Source organism: Sciurus carolinensis, chromosome 18 (assembly GCF_902686445.1).
Source record: "Sciurus carolinensis chromosome 18, mSciCar1.2, whole genome shotgun sequence".
NCBI classification, from domain to species: Eukaryota; Metazoa; Chordata; class Mammalia; order Rodentia; family Sciuridae; genus Sciurus; species Sciurus carolinensis.
In genome coordinates this window covers 17,785,899-17,800,489 of record NC_062230.1, presented here as the reverse complement: position 1 = coordinate 17,800,489, position 14,591 = coordinate 17,785,899, and the positions used below count along the sequence as shown (strand labels likewise).

The 14,591-nt window shown below is 39.0% G+C and overlaps 1 pseudogene; it reads left to right on the top strand.

Moving 5' to 3' along the window:
* The first annotated feature begins 986 nt into the window (after window positions 1-986).
* LOC124969922 (translin-associated protein X-like) lies at window positions 987-10,085 on the top strand (annotated as a pseudogene).
* Window positions 10,086-14,591: the final 4,506 nt, after the last annotated feature.

The following is a 14,591-nucleotide window of genomic DNA, read 5'->3' as shown; positions in this document are numbered from 1 at the left end:
CAAATAACCTAATGTTATACTTCAAGGAAAAAGACAAATAAAAACAAATCAAGTACAAAAGAAAGTGATAGGCGGCAGCTCTGGGGTGGGCGCACGCAGAGATGCTCTGGGGGGCGGCGGCGGTGACCCTGTGGGCTGAGGTGGTGAGGACAGCGCAGGCCCGCGGGCTTCTCTCCTGAGTCAGCCACTCGGGCTGAGCAGCTCCGCCGCGGTCCCTTCAGCCTCAGCCCCTTCAACCTCTGGGCCGGGCCCGCCACCGCTTCTGTCCGCAGAAGCCAGGGAGCCCCTGCCTGGGCCCTTAGCCTTCCCTTCGGGGGAGGGTCCGGGCGGGGGACCCAAGCCGCTGCCCTTCTCGCAGGTCTCCGAGCCCCATTTCCTGCTTTTACAGTTTTTTGGGGGAGGAATGGGTGGGTCTGGATGAATTGCCCCGGGGTCCTCCATGAGGTGAACCGGGAGGTCATGTCCTTTTAGAGGGTCCCCGCGGGCCGGGTTGGGAAGGGATTGTCTTTGAATGGTTGGGGGACTTCCTGAGCCTGGCAGGACCATGACCTGAACTGTGTGGGCAGGACGTGTCAGAAGCCCAAAAGCCAGCTCACCTGAGCCGCCTCTTCCCCGGCCAGCATGGCATCTGAAGAAGCCCACCTCATGAAATTGAGAATCTGATCAATAAAATGTGGCTTGGGGTCCCATCTCAGGATAAGATGGAAATTCGTAGCTGCCTACCCAAACTCCTTTTGGCTCACCATAAAACCTTACCTTACTTTATCTGGAACAAACTCTGCAAAGTTACTGTTGATATAGGATGTCAAGATTGGCCCATGTTCTACCATGACTTTTTTACTAACATTTTACAGTTGATCCAGTCCCCTCTGACAGCCCCTCTTGGGCTGATCATGTTGAAGACTACTTCGGAAGAGCTAGCTTGTCCCAGTGAAGATCTCAGGGTGGCTCGGTAGGAGGAGTTGCGGAAGCTTCTGCTGGACCAGATGCCGAAGGTGCTTGGGCTTCTGACAGGTATCTTGGAGACTGTCTGGGACAAACACAGTGTTACTGCTGCCACTCCATCACCATCCCCAACCTCAGGAGAAAGTGGTGACTTACTGAGTAACCTATTGCAAAGTCCTAGTTCAGCCAAACTGCTGAATCAGCCAATTCCCATCCTCATGCAGAGAGTGAGTATATTTGTTCCCTGGCCTTGGAGTGCCTGACCCACCTCTTCAGTTGGATTCCTCTGTCTGTCAGCCTCACCCCGTCCCTCCTCACCACCATCTTCCACTTCGCACACTTTGGCTGTGACATCTGGGCCAGAAAGATGGCATCAGTGAATGGCAGCAGCTAGAACTGTGTCTTGGGTCAGGAACGTGGCCAGCTTGTGATCCTGTCCATGTCCGGCATCAATGAACTCATGTCCAAGAACTGTGTGCCTATGGAATTTGAGGAGTATTTACTGTGTGTGTTCCAGCAGACTTTCTACCTCCTGCAGAAAATCACCAAGGATAACAATGCCCACACAGTGAAGAGCAGGCTAGAAGAGCTTGATGAGAGGGTAATGAAAACAGGTTGTGTCCTGAGAAAGGTCCTTGGCCAGTTACCACGCTGTGCTGCATAGTGTCTGTAATCCCCTTTGGTTTCAGAATGTGGGGCTCCTGGTGAGGAACAGAAAGGTAAGGTGTGTACCAGTAAGTTCAAGATGAGCTGGAAGGCCTAGGGTGGTTCAGGGAAATGAGTTGATGTGAAAAGTGATGGTAGTTGTGTAGGTTTGTTGTTTTTCTTTCCCCGTCCATTTCCGTCTTCCCTTCCACTGCTCTTTCTCCTCTTCCTAACTATTTGCCTGCCGGTCTGAGTTGGTACAGGAACTGAGACCACTGCTCCTGTGTAGGCCAAGAACAGAAGAGGTCCATGGAGGTACAGCAGTCACAGTCCCCCTTCCTCACTTGGTGTTGCTTGTCAGTTTTTACTATTTGACTTTTTCCAAGTGAACATCTTGCAGTGTAAATGTATAGGATTGTTGTTACTGTGAGTTTACACAAAAGACGTGTCCAACAAAAGATAGGAGAGATATTAATGTAGGTCCAAGTTAATGTGGCACACACCTATTTTTCTTTCTTATGTTTCTCTGGGATGGAGACTAAAATTGCGCAGGCCCATTTTTCTTAAAGTACTTTAGAATACATCTTTTTTTTGTGGTGCTGGGGATTGAATCCAGAGGGCCTTGTGTTTTCGAGGACAGCACTCTATCAACTGAGCAATATCCCCAACCCCCTTAAAGTACTTTAAAAGATGACTTCATCGCAGTAGACAGAGGCAGTGATCATTATTTCCTTTGCAGATGATGTCATTTATGTATCTTATGATTTGCATTAACATGATGGAAACATTATGAATAATCTTGAACAACCGTGTTGACTGTTCAGAAACATCCAAGTTGATAATTTTATTGAATTAGAAAATATTGATAACTTGCCTGAAAATAAAAGTTATTAATATCTTAATCAGTTTTCTTTGGACTGTCTGTTGTTATTAAGTTATGCAGAGTTAAGCTATTTTCTTTTTCTTAGAATAACTCGCAGAATAGAAAGGCAACTGCCTAAAGTTAAGAAAGTTTTATGCTTTTTGAATTGGACAATTTTAATTGTTTCTAAAGTTTAAAAAATTGAGGTTTCAAGATGGCAGAATAGAGGGTGGCTGCATTTCATGTTGCTCCAGGACACAGGATTCAAAAGAGGAGATAGTGAGAGACTTGGGACCAACTCAAAGTCGCCGGGTGAGTCTCTCCCGCTGGGGAGGCGTCCCGGATGGTGCGGTAGTCCCGGAATGCAGGGAACTTTGTGAAGTAGAGTTGCCCGGTGAGACGCCCCTCCGCCTGCTGGAGCGATAAACACGGACAACTGGGAACATCGTAGAGGTGGCTGCTCAGCACAGCTCTGGGACTTGGAGCAACCACTGGGGCTCCGGGTGGCTGCCTGAGGAGGAGCTGCGTGGCGAGTTGTTTGGACTCAGAGCGACCACTTCTGAATACCGGGGGGCTGCCTGAAGGAAGAGGAGGAAAGGGGCGGGTCGCTTGGTCTAGGAGTGACAGCATCAGAGCTACAGGCGGTTGCCAGAGGAGGAGGCCAATGGTGAGTTGTTTGGACTCAAAGCGACCGCTCCTGAACACCGGTGGCCTGCCTGGAGGAGGAGCGCAGTGGGTCACTTGGTCTCCGAGCGACCACTCCTGAACACCCGGGGGGCTACCCCGAGGAGGAGGAGGAACAGGGCGGGTCACTTGGACTCGGAGTGACTGCCTAGGGCTACGGGCGGTTGGCGGGAGGAGACACGAAGTGAGTTGCTTGGACTCCTAGTGACTGCGTTGGAACACTGGGTGGCTGTCCGGAGGAAGAGGTGTGTGGCGGGTCTCTGGGTCTCGGAGCTATTGTACGGGGCTCCAGGTGGCGGCTCAGAGGAGGGGCCGCATAGCCAGGTGATTAGGTGCAGAGTAGGGTCCCAGGACCTAGGCGGCTTCTTGGTGGAAGAGACGCACAGAGACATGCCTAGGGGCGGAGCGAAGTTTCCAGGACTGCGGGCAGGTTCTCTGAGGAGAGGCAGCCTAAGGAGACTCATTGCGAAGGGTGAGGCTCCCAGGCCCAGGAGGTAGGTCCGGGCCCCTGGGAATGTTGCAGAGGAAGGCAGCCAAGCCCAGGTGGTAGTTGTAGATTGAGGGGAACCTCTAGGAGGGGAACTGACCAGCGAGACCTCCCCTCCAGGTGAGTCTTCCCTGCCGGGTGAGGTTTTCCCACAAGGACGGTAAAACCAGAGACACAGGCACAAACAGGCCTTGCCTCAGCCCGCAGCCTAATTCTCCTTTGGATGACCATTGGTCAACAAGTGGAGGCACCTCTGCCCACTATCAGGGAATATACTCCACCTGAGGGTCACCACCCCTAGAGAGGCAGCTTCCTTGTGGAACACCGCATTATCAACTTCCTCCAAGACTTCAGGCTACTGAAGGATAAGAGGGGATATACTAGCAATCTTCAGGGACATTATAAGTCAATAGAGGAAATCTGCAATATCTTAATGACCCACTGATTCCTGAACAATTTGAGAAAACAAGGGAAGAAAATGCCCCAAACAAATCTAGATGTTACATCAATAAAATCCAACGACAGCATGGCAGAAGAAATGACAGAAAGGGAGTTCAGAATGTACATAATTAAAATGATCAGGGAAGCAAATGATGAGATGAAAGAGCAAATGCAGGCATTGAATGAGGAGATGAAAGAACAAATGCAGGCATTGAATGATAGCACCAATCGACAGTTAAAAGAGCAAATACAGGAAGCAAAAGATCATTTTGATAAAGAGTTAGAGATATTGAAAAAAAACCAAACAGAAATCCTTGAAATGAAGGAGACAATAAACCAAATTAAGAACTCTATAGAAAGCATAACCAATAGGATAGAACACCTGGAAGACAGAACCTCAGATATTGAAGACAAAATATTTAACCTTGAAAACAAAGTTGAACAAACAGAGAAGATGGTAAGAAATCATGAACAGAATCTCCAAGAACTATGGGATATCATGAAAAGGGCAAATTTGAGAATTATTGGGATTGAGGAAGGCTTAGAGAAACAAACCAAAGGAATAAAAATTGATGCATAAGATTATTTTGGTTTGGTTCATTGTAAACAAGCTTTGTGTGGCATTTCCTTTGTATAAATACAGAAACTCATGGTATGGTACATATTTTTTTTTGTGACTTGATAATTTTCCATATGAACACAGAGGTTTTAGTATTCACACAATTTCATGACCTTTCTAGTTTTGGTTAAGAAAGTCTGTCTGTCTCCATATGTTAATAAAATGTAGCTGCTTGTACCAACAAAAAAAAAAAAAGAAAGTGATAAATATCAGAGTAGAAACTAATGATATATACTAGAAGAAAACATAATGTAAATTAAATTGAATTAATTTTGTGAAAACTCACAAAGCTTCAGCAAAACTTGTAAAAGAGAGGACACAAATAAATGAAATTATACATAAAATGGATACTTTACAAGTGATTATACAGACATAAAAAAGAATTGCAAGATACTACTATATTACACCCAAACAAATTAGAAAACTTAGAAGCACTTGATAAACGCCCTGACAAATATAATCTAAGAGATTTCAGTTAATAAAAATATGAGGAAATTGATTTAGTCATAAATAATCTCCCATCAAAAAAGTACAAGGTGTTATGACTATTGCTTAACTCTACTGAACACCCTAAGAAGAATTAATTGTAATTATTGCAAACTCTTCCAAAAACTGAAGAAAAGGACATACTTCAAAACTCATTTGATCAAACCAGCATTATCCTGATGCCAAAGATAATGAAAAAAGAAATAAAAATTAAAGTTCAATATCCCTCATGAATGTAGATGAAACATTGTCAATAAGACATTAGCAAACTAAATTTAACATGATATTAATGGAATTATTCTCCATGTTCAAGTGGGATTTTTCCCAGTGAAATCAGAATTGTTCAACAGATGTGATTGATACATGTGACATAGCACATTAACAAATGAATGACAAAACTGTGCAATCATTTCTTGATAAACACAGAAAAACATTAAATGAAATTCAACATCATTTCCTTATAAAACTTGATACAATAAGTGGAAAAGAAAAGTATCTCCATACAGTAAAAGACACATAAGACAAACCCAAAGAAAATATCAAATTCTAAGTAGGGGGGATTAAATTTTTTTCTAAGATCAGGAACAAGATAATTATATCAACTCTCACCACTTCTATTCAATTACAAGAAGTCTTAGTCAAGTACCTTTCAAGAGAAGGAAAGAAAGGAGACTCACCTCAAAAAGGAAGGAAGAAGGCAAAACGTTTCTTGACAGACAACATAATCTTTTATAGACAAAACACAAATCCTTACCAACAAAATTGACAGAAATAATAAATGGACTCAGTAGAGTTGTAGGATATAAAAATCACTAGCATTTCTATACCCTAAAAATCTACCATCAGAAAAAAATCAAGAAAACAACCCTGCTTACAACAATACCAACAGTGCTGGCGATATAGCACATCACGTACAGTGCCTGTCTCGCATGCAGGAGGCCCAGGTTGGAGTCCCCAGCTTTGCAGGATTGTGGTAATAGCAAACAACAATACCAACAAAATAATAAGGGTAATTAGCAATAAAATTAACCAAGGTGGTGAAATATCTGAGCACTGAAAACTATAAAACATGTTAGAAAGCAGTTATAAGAAAATACAAGAAGGAGAAACATCCTGTGGTCATGAATTAGAAGAACCAGTAAAATTTAAAGTTCTGTGCTTCCCAAAGTGTTTTAAAGAGTCAATGCAATTTCTTCCAAAAAAATGACATTTTTTAAGGAAAACAGAAAATTCAATCTTAAATTGTATATGAAACAAGACCAAAAGTAGTCAAAATAGCCTTGAACAAAATATATATATAAAGCTGCAGGCATCATACTCCCTGACTTCAAAATACACCAGAGTGATATAGTAACCAAAACAGCATGGTACTGGCATAAAAATAGATACCAAGACAAATGGAACAGAAAGTCCAGAAATAAGTCAAGTTATTTACTGTCATTTGATTTTCAGTAAAAGTACCAAAAATACAACAGGGAAAGAATAGTCTCTTCAATAAATGGTGTTGGGACACTTGGATAACCACATGGAGAAGAATGAATTTAGGCCTTGTCTATCACAATATGTGAAAAGAATTCACAGTGGAATAAAATTTTAAATAAAAGATCTGAACTATGAAACTACTAAAGAAAAAGATAGTGGAAATTCTCCATGATGTTGGTTTTGGCAATAATTTTTTTGATAAGACCTGGAATTATGAAACGACTAAAGAGAACATAGAGGAAACACTTCAGAACATTGGAATGGGCAAGATACGGGCAAGGAAGCAAAAGTAAAATTAGACGAATGAGATTCCATCAAACTGAAAAGCTTCTGCTCTGGGAAGAAAACAATTGACAGAATAAAGAGAAACCCAATAGAATGGAAATGAATATGTGAAGAATATACATCTGGTAAGATGTTAATATAAAATATTTCTTATGAAGTATATGAGAAAATCTAATAACAATTTCATATGAAAAATTATTTTAAAAAGAGCAAAGAATTAGAACAGATACATCTCCAAAGAAGAGATAAAAATGAAAAAAAATTATATGAAAAAATGATCAATATCCCTAATCATAAAAATAATAAAAATTAAAATTACAATATATGCTCTTACACCATTAGAATGGCTGTTATAAAAAAGATAAAAGATAAGTTTCAGAGAGGAAATGGAGAAAAGAGAACTCTATATATGCTATAGATAAAAATGTAAGTTAGTACAGTCATATGAAAAACATTGTGGACCTTTCTTGTAAAATTAAAAATAAAGAGGCCATATGATCACATATTCAGCAATACCCCATGGAATTAATTGATCCATGTATCTATCTATCTACCTACCTATGAATATCTCATGTAATTTGAAGATATGTATATTTCCATGTTTACTACACCGTGATTCAAAATACTCAAGACTTGGATGAAACCAAATTATCCACCAATGGAAGAATGAGTAAAGAAAGTGTGGTACATATACAAAATGGATTTCTATTTGACTTTTTTTTTCTTTTTACAGAAGTCTTGTCATTTGTGACAACATAGATGAATCAGGAGGGCCTATGTTATGTGAAACAAGACTTGCACAGAAATACAAATATTCACAATCTTATTTACATATGAAATTTAAAAATTTGAACTCTGAGGTAGAAAATGGAATGATGGTTCCCAAGACCTGGGGTCAGGGAGTGGGAGGATTAGTTAGATGTTAGTCAAAAGATACAACTTTGCAATTATACAAGAGGAATAATTTGAAGAAGTAGGTCTATTTTATAACATTGTGACTAAATAAAATGTATTACATTCTTGTAAATTGCTAACTGGGGATTTTCCAGAAAATTGGGCTTTGTTAGCTTCATTGTTCATTTGCCTCTTTTATGCAATTAACTTATTCATTTTATTATGGTCCATCTTCTTTACCAGAATGTAAATGCCAGATGATAAAGAGAATTTAATTTTCTCCCACTTTTGTATTCTCAAAGACTAGAACAGTATATTGTACAGAATAGATACTCATAAATGTTAGTTGGAATGATGAATGAATGTAGTAAACAATGGAAAGTATGTAGATGAAGAGAAAGAATTCAATGAGGGTAGATATTAGCACAATTCAGGATTTTGTATCCAAAGCAGATCATACAGAAAATCATTATACTTTTTAAGTTCTTTCATAATTTTATTTTACTTTCTGAGCCTTGTCTTTTACTTTTGTAAAACTAAGAGAATTGCATTAATTCCTAAGTCCATTTTTAGTACTATCTGTCATTTCTCAATTCTTTGTTCTACCACCTCGCAGTTATAAGTCTTCATTTGGTGAAATGATTCTCCAGTGGTAAATCACTTTAAAATACACTTAAGTATTTTTAGGGCATTGCAATAAAATTAGAAGGTATGCATGCAGTTAAGTGTATCTAAAACAATAGCAATAAATGCCTAGAACTTGTGGAGTCTTCAACAAATGGTAGTTAATTGCAAATCTTACTGACTGAACACATGAGTCAAGTACATTCCTGCAGTGTTTGATGCTAATCTTATAATGAAGTTTAAAAAAATCAGTGATAGGGTCTAAAGCCCATCCATACAAAATAGAATTGCAGGAAGGTTTTCCTAAAAGATAGGGAGGAAGTAAAAAGAAGATCAGTTTGCTTCAGGTATGATAACTCATTTCATTTCCTGAAGGAGACAATTACATAGTAAAAGTTAATTTTATACACTGATTTATTTTCATGCAAGAAGACTCAATTCATTGAAAAGTAGACAGGAAGAGAAAAAAATGATCAGAACAACTTATCTTTCCTTTGTCCCAGAAGTATTGAATATCAGGAAAACTTCAGAGCATTTGTTATTGTTGTTGTTGTTTGCATATGAAATAGTCTGGAAAAGACTTAGGAGTAGGGAAATTCAGAAAATATTCAGGCAGCCGGGAGCGCGGCGATCGCGCTTCCAGCACACATTGCGCGGTCGCCCCGCAGGCCCTTGTCAGGTCTCCTTGGCCGCTAAGCAGGCGCAGTGCTGCGTTGAGCGGCCTGCAGTCTCCGCGCATCCCAGGAAGACTTTCCAACATGAGCAGCAAAGAAGTAGGCCCGGGGGCTTCAGGAAGGGGAAGCACGACACCTTCCCGCAAGGCCAGCAGAGTGAGGGCAAGGACGTGAGCTAGTCTTCGTCCATGATGGTCGCCTTCAAGGTGTTTCAGCAGGAGCTGGACGCACAGCACTACAAGTATGAGAGGCTGGTGAAGCTTAGCCGCGACATAACCGTGGAGAGTAAGAGGACCATTGTTCTCCTGCACAGGATCATGAGTGCTCCTGATATGGAAGAAATATTGACTGAAGCAGAAGTTCAATTAGATAGTGTCAGACAAAAAATATTGCATAGCTCAGGAGCTGTCAGGAGAAGACATGCATCAGTTCCACTGAGCCATCACCACAGGACTGCAGGAATACTTGGAAGCTGTCTCTTTTCAACATTTCATCAAAACACGGTCCTTAATCAGTATGGATGAAATTAATAAACAGTTGGTGTTTACAACAGAAGACAGTGGGAAAGAAAACAAGACTCCCTCCTCTGATGCACAAGATAAGCAACTTGTCACCTGGAAGCTGAAAGTAACACCTGTGGATTACCTTCTGGGCTTGGTTGATTTAACTGGAGAATTGATGTGAATGTGCATTAACAGTGTAGGGAATGGGGACATCAACACCCCCTTTGATGTGAGCCAGTTTTTGCACCAGGTTTACAATGGGTTCTCCTTCATTGTCAACTCCGGGCCTTACAAGGTCTCCAAGAAGCTGTACACCCTGAAATAGAGTCTGGCCAAAGTGGAGAACGCTTGTTAACGTCTGAAAGTCCAGGGCTCCGAGATCCCAAAGCACATACTGGCAGATGTGTTCTCAGTTAAGACAGAAATGCCTGATCAGGAAGAGGGCATTTCCTAGAGCAGCATCCATGGCTGTCATCGGAGAGAGACCAATTTCTGAGACTGTCACCTGTCATTTCATTTGACTTTGTTGTGACATTTAAGTAGAAGTGTTTTCAGTTGTATGTCTTATAAGTTATATGCAAACTGTACATACAGTTATCAGATGAGTCACTCCTTTTATTTACCAAAGTGGGCTACATGTGTACAGTGCATGTATGCCTGTTTGAGGTCTCTGCTGGTTGACTTTTACCTTTTATCTGTGCTATATGAACACGCTTTGTATTGCTTTTTCTGCTGTACTTCTTTTAATTTGCTTGGTGTGAATTTTGCAGTGATAATTTTTAGTGGAAGCAATTTAAGTTGGTGGTTTGGTTTAGATAGAAGAGATTATTTAGTTTAACTTCTGGAACTGAACTTCTGTGTCAGTTGTTTGGCAGCGTTGTGCCACACTCCCAAAATTGACTTAATTCATGGAACAAGAATTAAAAATTAATAAGCTTTCAACATTTTTAAATTATAAGTTTTGAGGTACTATAGTGAGAATTCATATAAAGCTCTGACTAATTTTAGGCCATTTTGAGCTTACAGCCTTCCAGAAATAATTGACAAATGCCCAGATATTAGTTTCTTCACTTTTTTTTGTTTTGTTTTGTTTTCTGCAATGCTGGGGATGGAACCGAGGTCTCATGCATGACAGGCAAGCCTCCACCACTGAGCTGCATCCCCAGCTCCTCTTCACTTTTTCTTTTATTGTAGAAGATCTGATGGGGAATTGCAGCTAACATTGTAATGTTTTCAATGGTTAAGGTGAATTAGGTATGTGTACATAACCAAAAAGCTTTCAGTGACAATTTAGCAGGATTTTCCCCCTTGCCATTATATTAGGCATGCTTGAAGGCTTTCCTTTTCTAGCATCTATCAGAAATTACATTTAAGTAATTGCAATGAAATATTGAAATACTGAGTTAATCCAAACCTTTATAGTTCTCCTGTAGCACTGGTAAGGTTGCCAAAGAAGATGCACTGTGTAAGTTGGGCATAAGACAGCTGTGAATGCAGTTGAGAATAGCAGTGAGGTCTCTGGTGCTCCTCAAGTTGGAACTGCCCCTGTGGGTGAAGTGATGGAGCACAAAGCCATTCTTCCCAGGCGCATTGGCTTGAGATCCAGATTCTGGATTTTGTTTTTGGAAAGGGTAGCTCCACTGATTAGAGCTGATCCTTTGATAGTGTAACCTTTCAAACAGTAATACCTAAGAGAAGTGAACCATGACCCATGCAGAGGGTGGGTGTGTGCGCTGGGTGGTCCCTGCACTGAGGCTCTGCTGGATTGGAATCAGCCCTACTACACACTGCTTGTTACTTCTACCACTTGAATTTGAATAAAAGTAAAATAGTAATGGATTGATGAATGTTTTACAGATGTTTGAAACAAGTCTTTTGAATAAAATAAGAAAGTTAAGCTAAAAAAAAAAGAAAATATTCAGTAGGAGTTTTACTGCAACATGACATTAGCCCTAACCACAAATTAAGTACTGTTTTGATGTTTCATTAGTAGATGAATTCTAGATTAAAACCATCATTCATTAATTTCATTCAGACAGTTTTAAATAACATCAACTCTTCAGTATTTGTCTTTATGGGACAAATAAACATTTCTATAATAAATTCAATAATTTTCATTGACTTCATTTAAATAATAATTATTTAGTTAAAATAAGTATAAATTTGAGGTACTCTCTTATTGATATAATATTTCTGATATCTAATGAATAGAGTGGTCAATACATTTTCTTTAGGCTTCATAAATGTGCTGGTAAAATTTGAGGTACTGGCATGAAATAAGAGACTATATAAAGAGTATTATGACCAGATACACTGTTCATATGCCAAAAATAAAGGCAGAGACATTATATATCTATCAAGACCTTCATTGGAATTTCTGTAGTTCCCATAATCTCTCTCAAATATTATTAGTTTTTGATTTTGTTTTGTTTTAAACTATAAGTTAATTGTTTTTTCCTTGTTTTCATTGCTAGGGATCAAAACCTGGACTCATTATTTTAAGCAGGCACCCCTCCACTGAGCTACATCCCCAGCCCTAATTAAACACAGAAAAATAAATGCTTAACAAATACAAGAAAATAAGATCTGAAAGCAACCAGCAATAGGTACACTTATATCTGACAAAACAGACTTTAAGGCAAAACCAGATAAGATAAAGGTCACTACATATCAATCAAAGGAATAGTTCACAAAGAAGATATAATGACAATTAGTACAAATGCATCAAAGCCTGGAACATCCAATATTTAAAAACAAACAGTATTGGACATAAAGGGATATAAGTCATTATAAAATAATAGTGTGTGACTTCAAAACTCCACTCTTGCAAACAGATCAATCATCTGGGCAAAATGTCAATGAAGAAACATCAGAGTTAAATTATACTACAGACTAAGAGGACTTAATATATATCTACACAATATTCCATTCTCAAACTGAATATACATTCTTTCCAATATCACACAGAATTTTTTCTACATATTAGGGCATAAGTAATTGAAATAATTTTTGCATCTTATCAGATCACAGTAAGATGAAACTAAAATTCAACAGCAAGATAAATTTCAGAAATTATACAAATACATGGAGATTCAACAATATGTTTTTGTTTGAACAAGGAGTCATCCAAGAAATTGTGGGGGAAATTTTAAAAATCCTAGAATCAAATGAAAATGGAAACAACATACCAGAATATATTGGATAGAACAAAAACAACACTACAGGGGAAGTTCAGAGCAATAAGTGCTAACATTAAAAAGAGAGAGAGATTAGAGAGTGAGAGATATCAAATAATCTAATAATTTATCTCAATCTCTCAGAATAATAAGAACAAAATAAATCCAATATTTTAGTCAGCTTTAACTACCATGATGAAAAGACCAGAAAGGAACAATTTAAGGAAGAAAAGCTTATTTTGGAGCTCATGGTTTCAGAGGCTTTAGCATAAGTGGTTGACTCCTTTGCTCTTGTCCCAAGGTGAGACAGAATATCATGCAGAACAATGTGGTGGAGGAAAGTGGCTGAAAGCTTTGCACCAGGAAGGGGAGAAAGGGGAGAGGAAGAGAGAAAGAGAGGGGAGGGGAGGGGGGAGACACACACACACACACACGGAGAGGAAGGGAGGAGGGACACTTACTTCACAATAGACAAAATATTTATCGCAAAGGCATGCCTCAGTGACCTACCTCCTTCACTCATACCCTACCTGGCTACAATTACCACCCAGTTGATCCCTCTCAGAGGATTAATGCACTAATTAGGTTAAGGCATTCATAAGCTCATCCTATCACATATAAGCTTTCTTGTGTTGTCTCACTCATGATATTTGGAGGTACATCTCATATCTAAAGCCTAACATAATATCAGAAACAAAGAAAATAAAAACGATGATATAATTAAAAATAATAGACTAAAAGAATAAAGAATCAATTAAACAAAGAGTTGTTTCTATGGAAATATAATATTTGCAAACCTTTAGCTAAGCTAACCAAAAGAAAAAAAAGTGAAGATCCAAATAATTAAGAGATGAAAAATAAGGTAAAATAGATACCACTGAAACTCCCAGTTTTGTTAGAAAATATTCTAAAAAAATGTATGCCAACCAGGCATGGTGACAAATGTCCATAATCCTGGAGGCTTGGGTAGGACACTACAGAAGTTCAAAGACAGCCTAAGCAAAAGTGAGGTACTAAGCAACTCAGTAAGACCCTTCTCTAAATAAAATACTAAATAGGGATGGGGATGTGGTTCATTGATTGAGTACCCCTGAGTTCATGTATGGATGTGGAAAATTAGTATTTGTGGACACACATGACCTATAAAACTTAAACAAAGAGGTGATACAAAACACAAATAGATCAATAAAATGTAACGAGATTGAAGCAGTAATAAAAAGTGTCCCAACAGAGAAAAGCACAGGGTCAGATGGATTCACTGCTAAGTTTTACTAGACCTTTAAAGCATTGAAACCAGTGCTCCTCAAACTATTCCACAAAGTAGAAAGTGAAGGAGCTATCCAAAAATCATTTAGTGAAGTCACCTAACAAAACCTGATAATGGACAACAATGAAAAAAGAAAAAAACAAAAGAAAATAAAAACAAGAAAACCATGGATAAAGTTAGGTGTAAGTCTTCAATAAAATACTTACAGATTGAATTCAAGAGCACATTAAAAAGAGGATGTACCATAATCCAGTTGGTTTCATTACACAGAAGCAAGCATGGTTCAACTTAAGCAAAGTGATAAAGGTTATACAACTCCTAAGTAGAATCAAGTATGAAAGAGATCACATGATCATTCCAATAGATACAGAAAAAGACTTTGATAAAATTTAACATCCCCCATGATAAAAGTACATGAATAAATGTCATGAAAGGTTCATACCAAACATAATAAAAACTGTTTGGTTTGTAACTAACTCTTAGGCATCATCATAGTGAATTTGGAAAAACTGAAAGA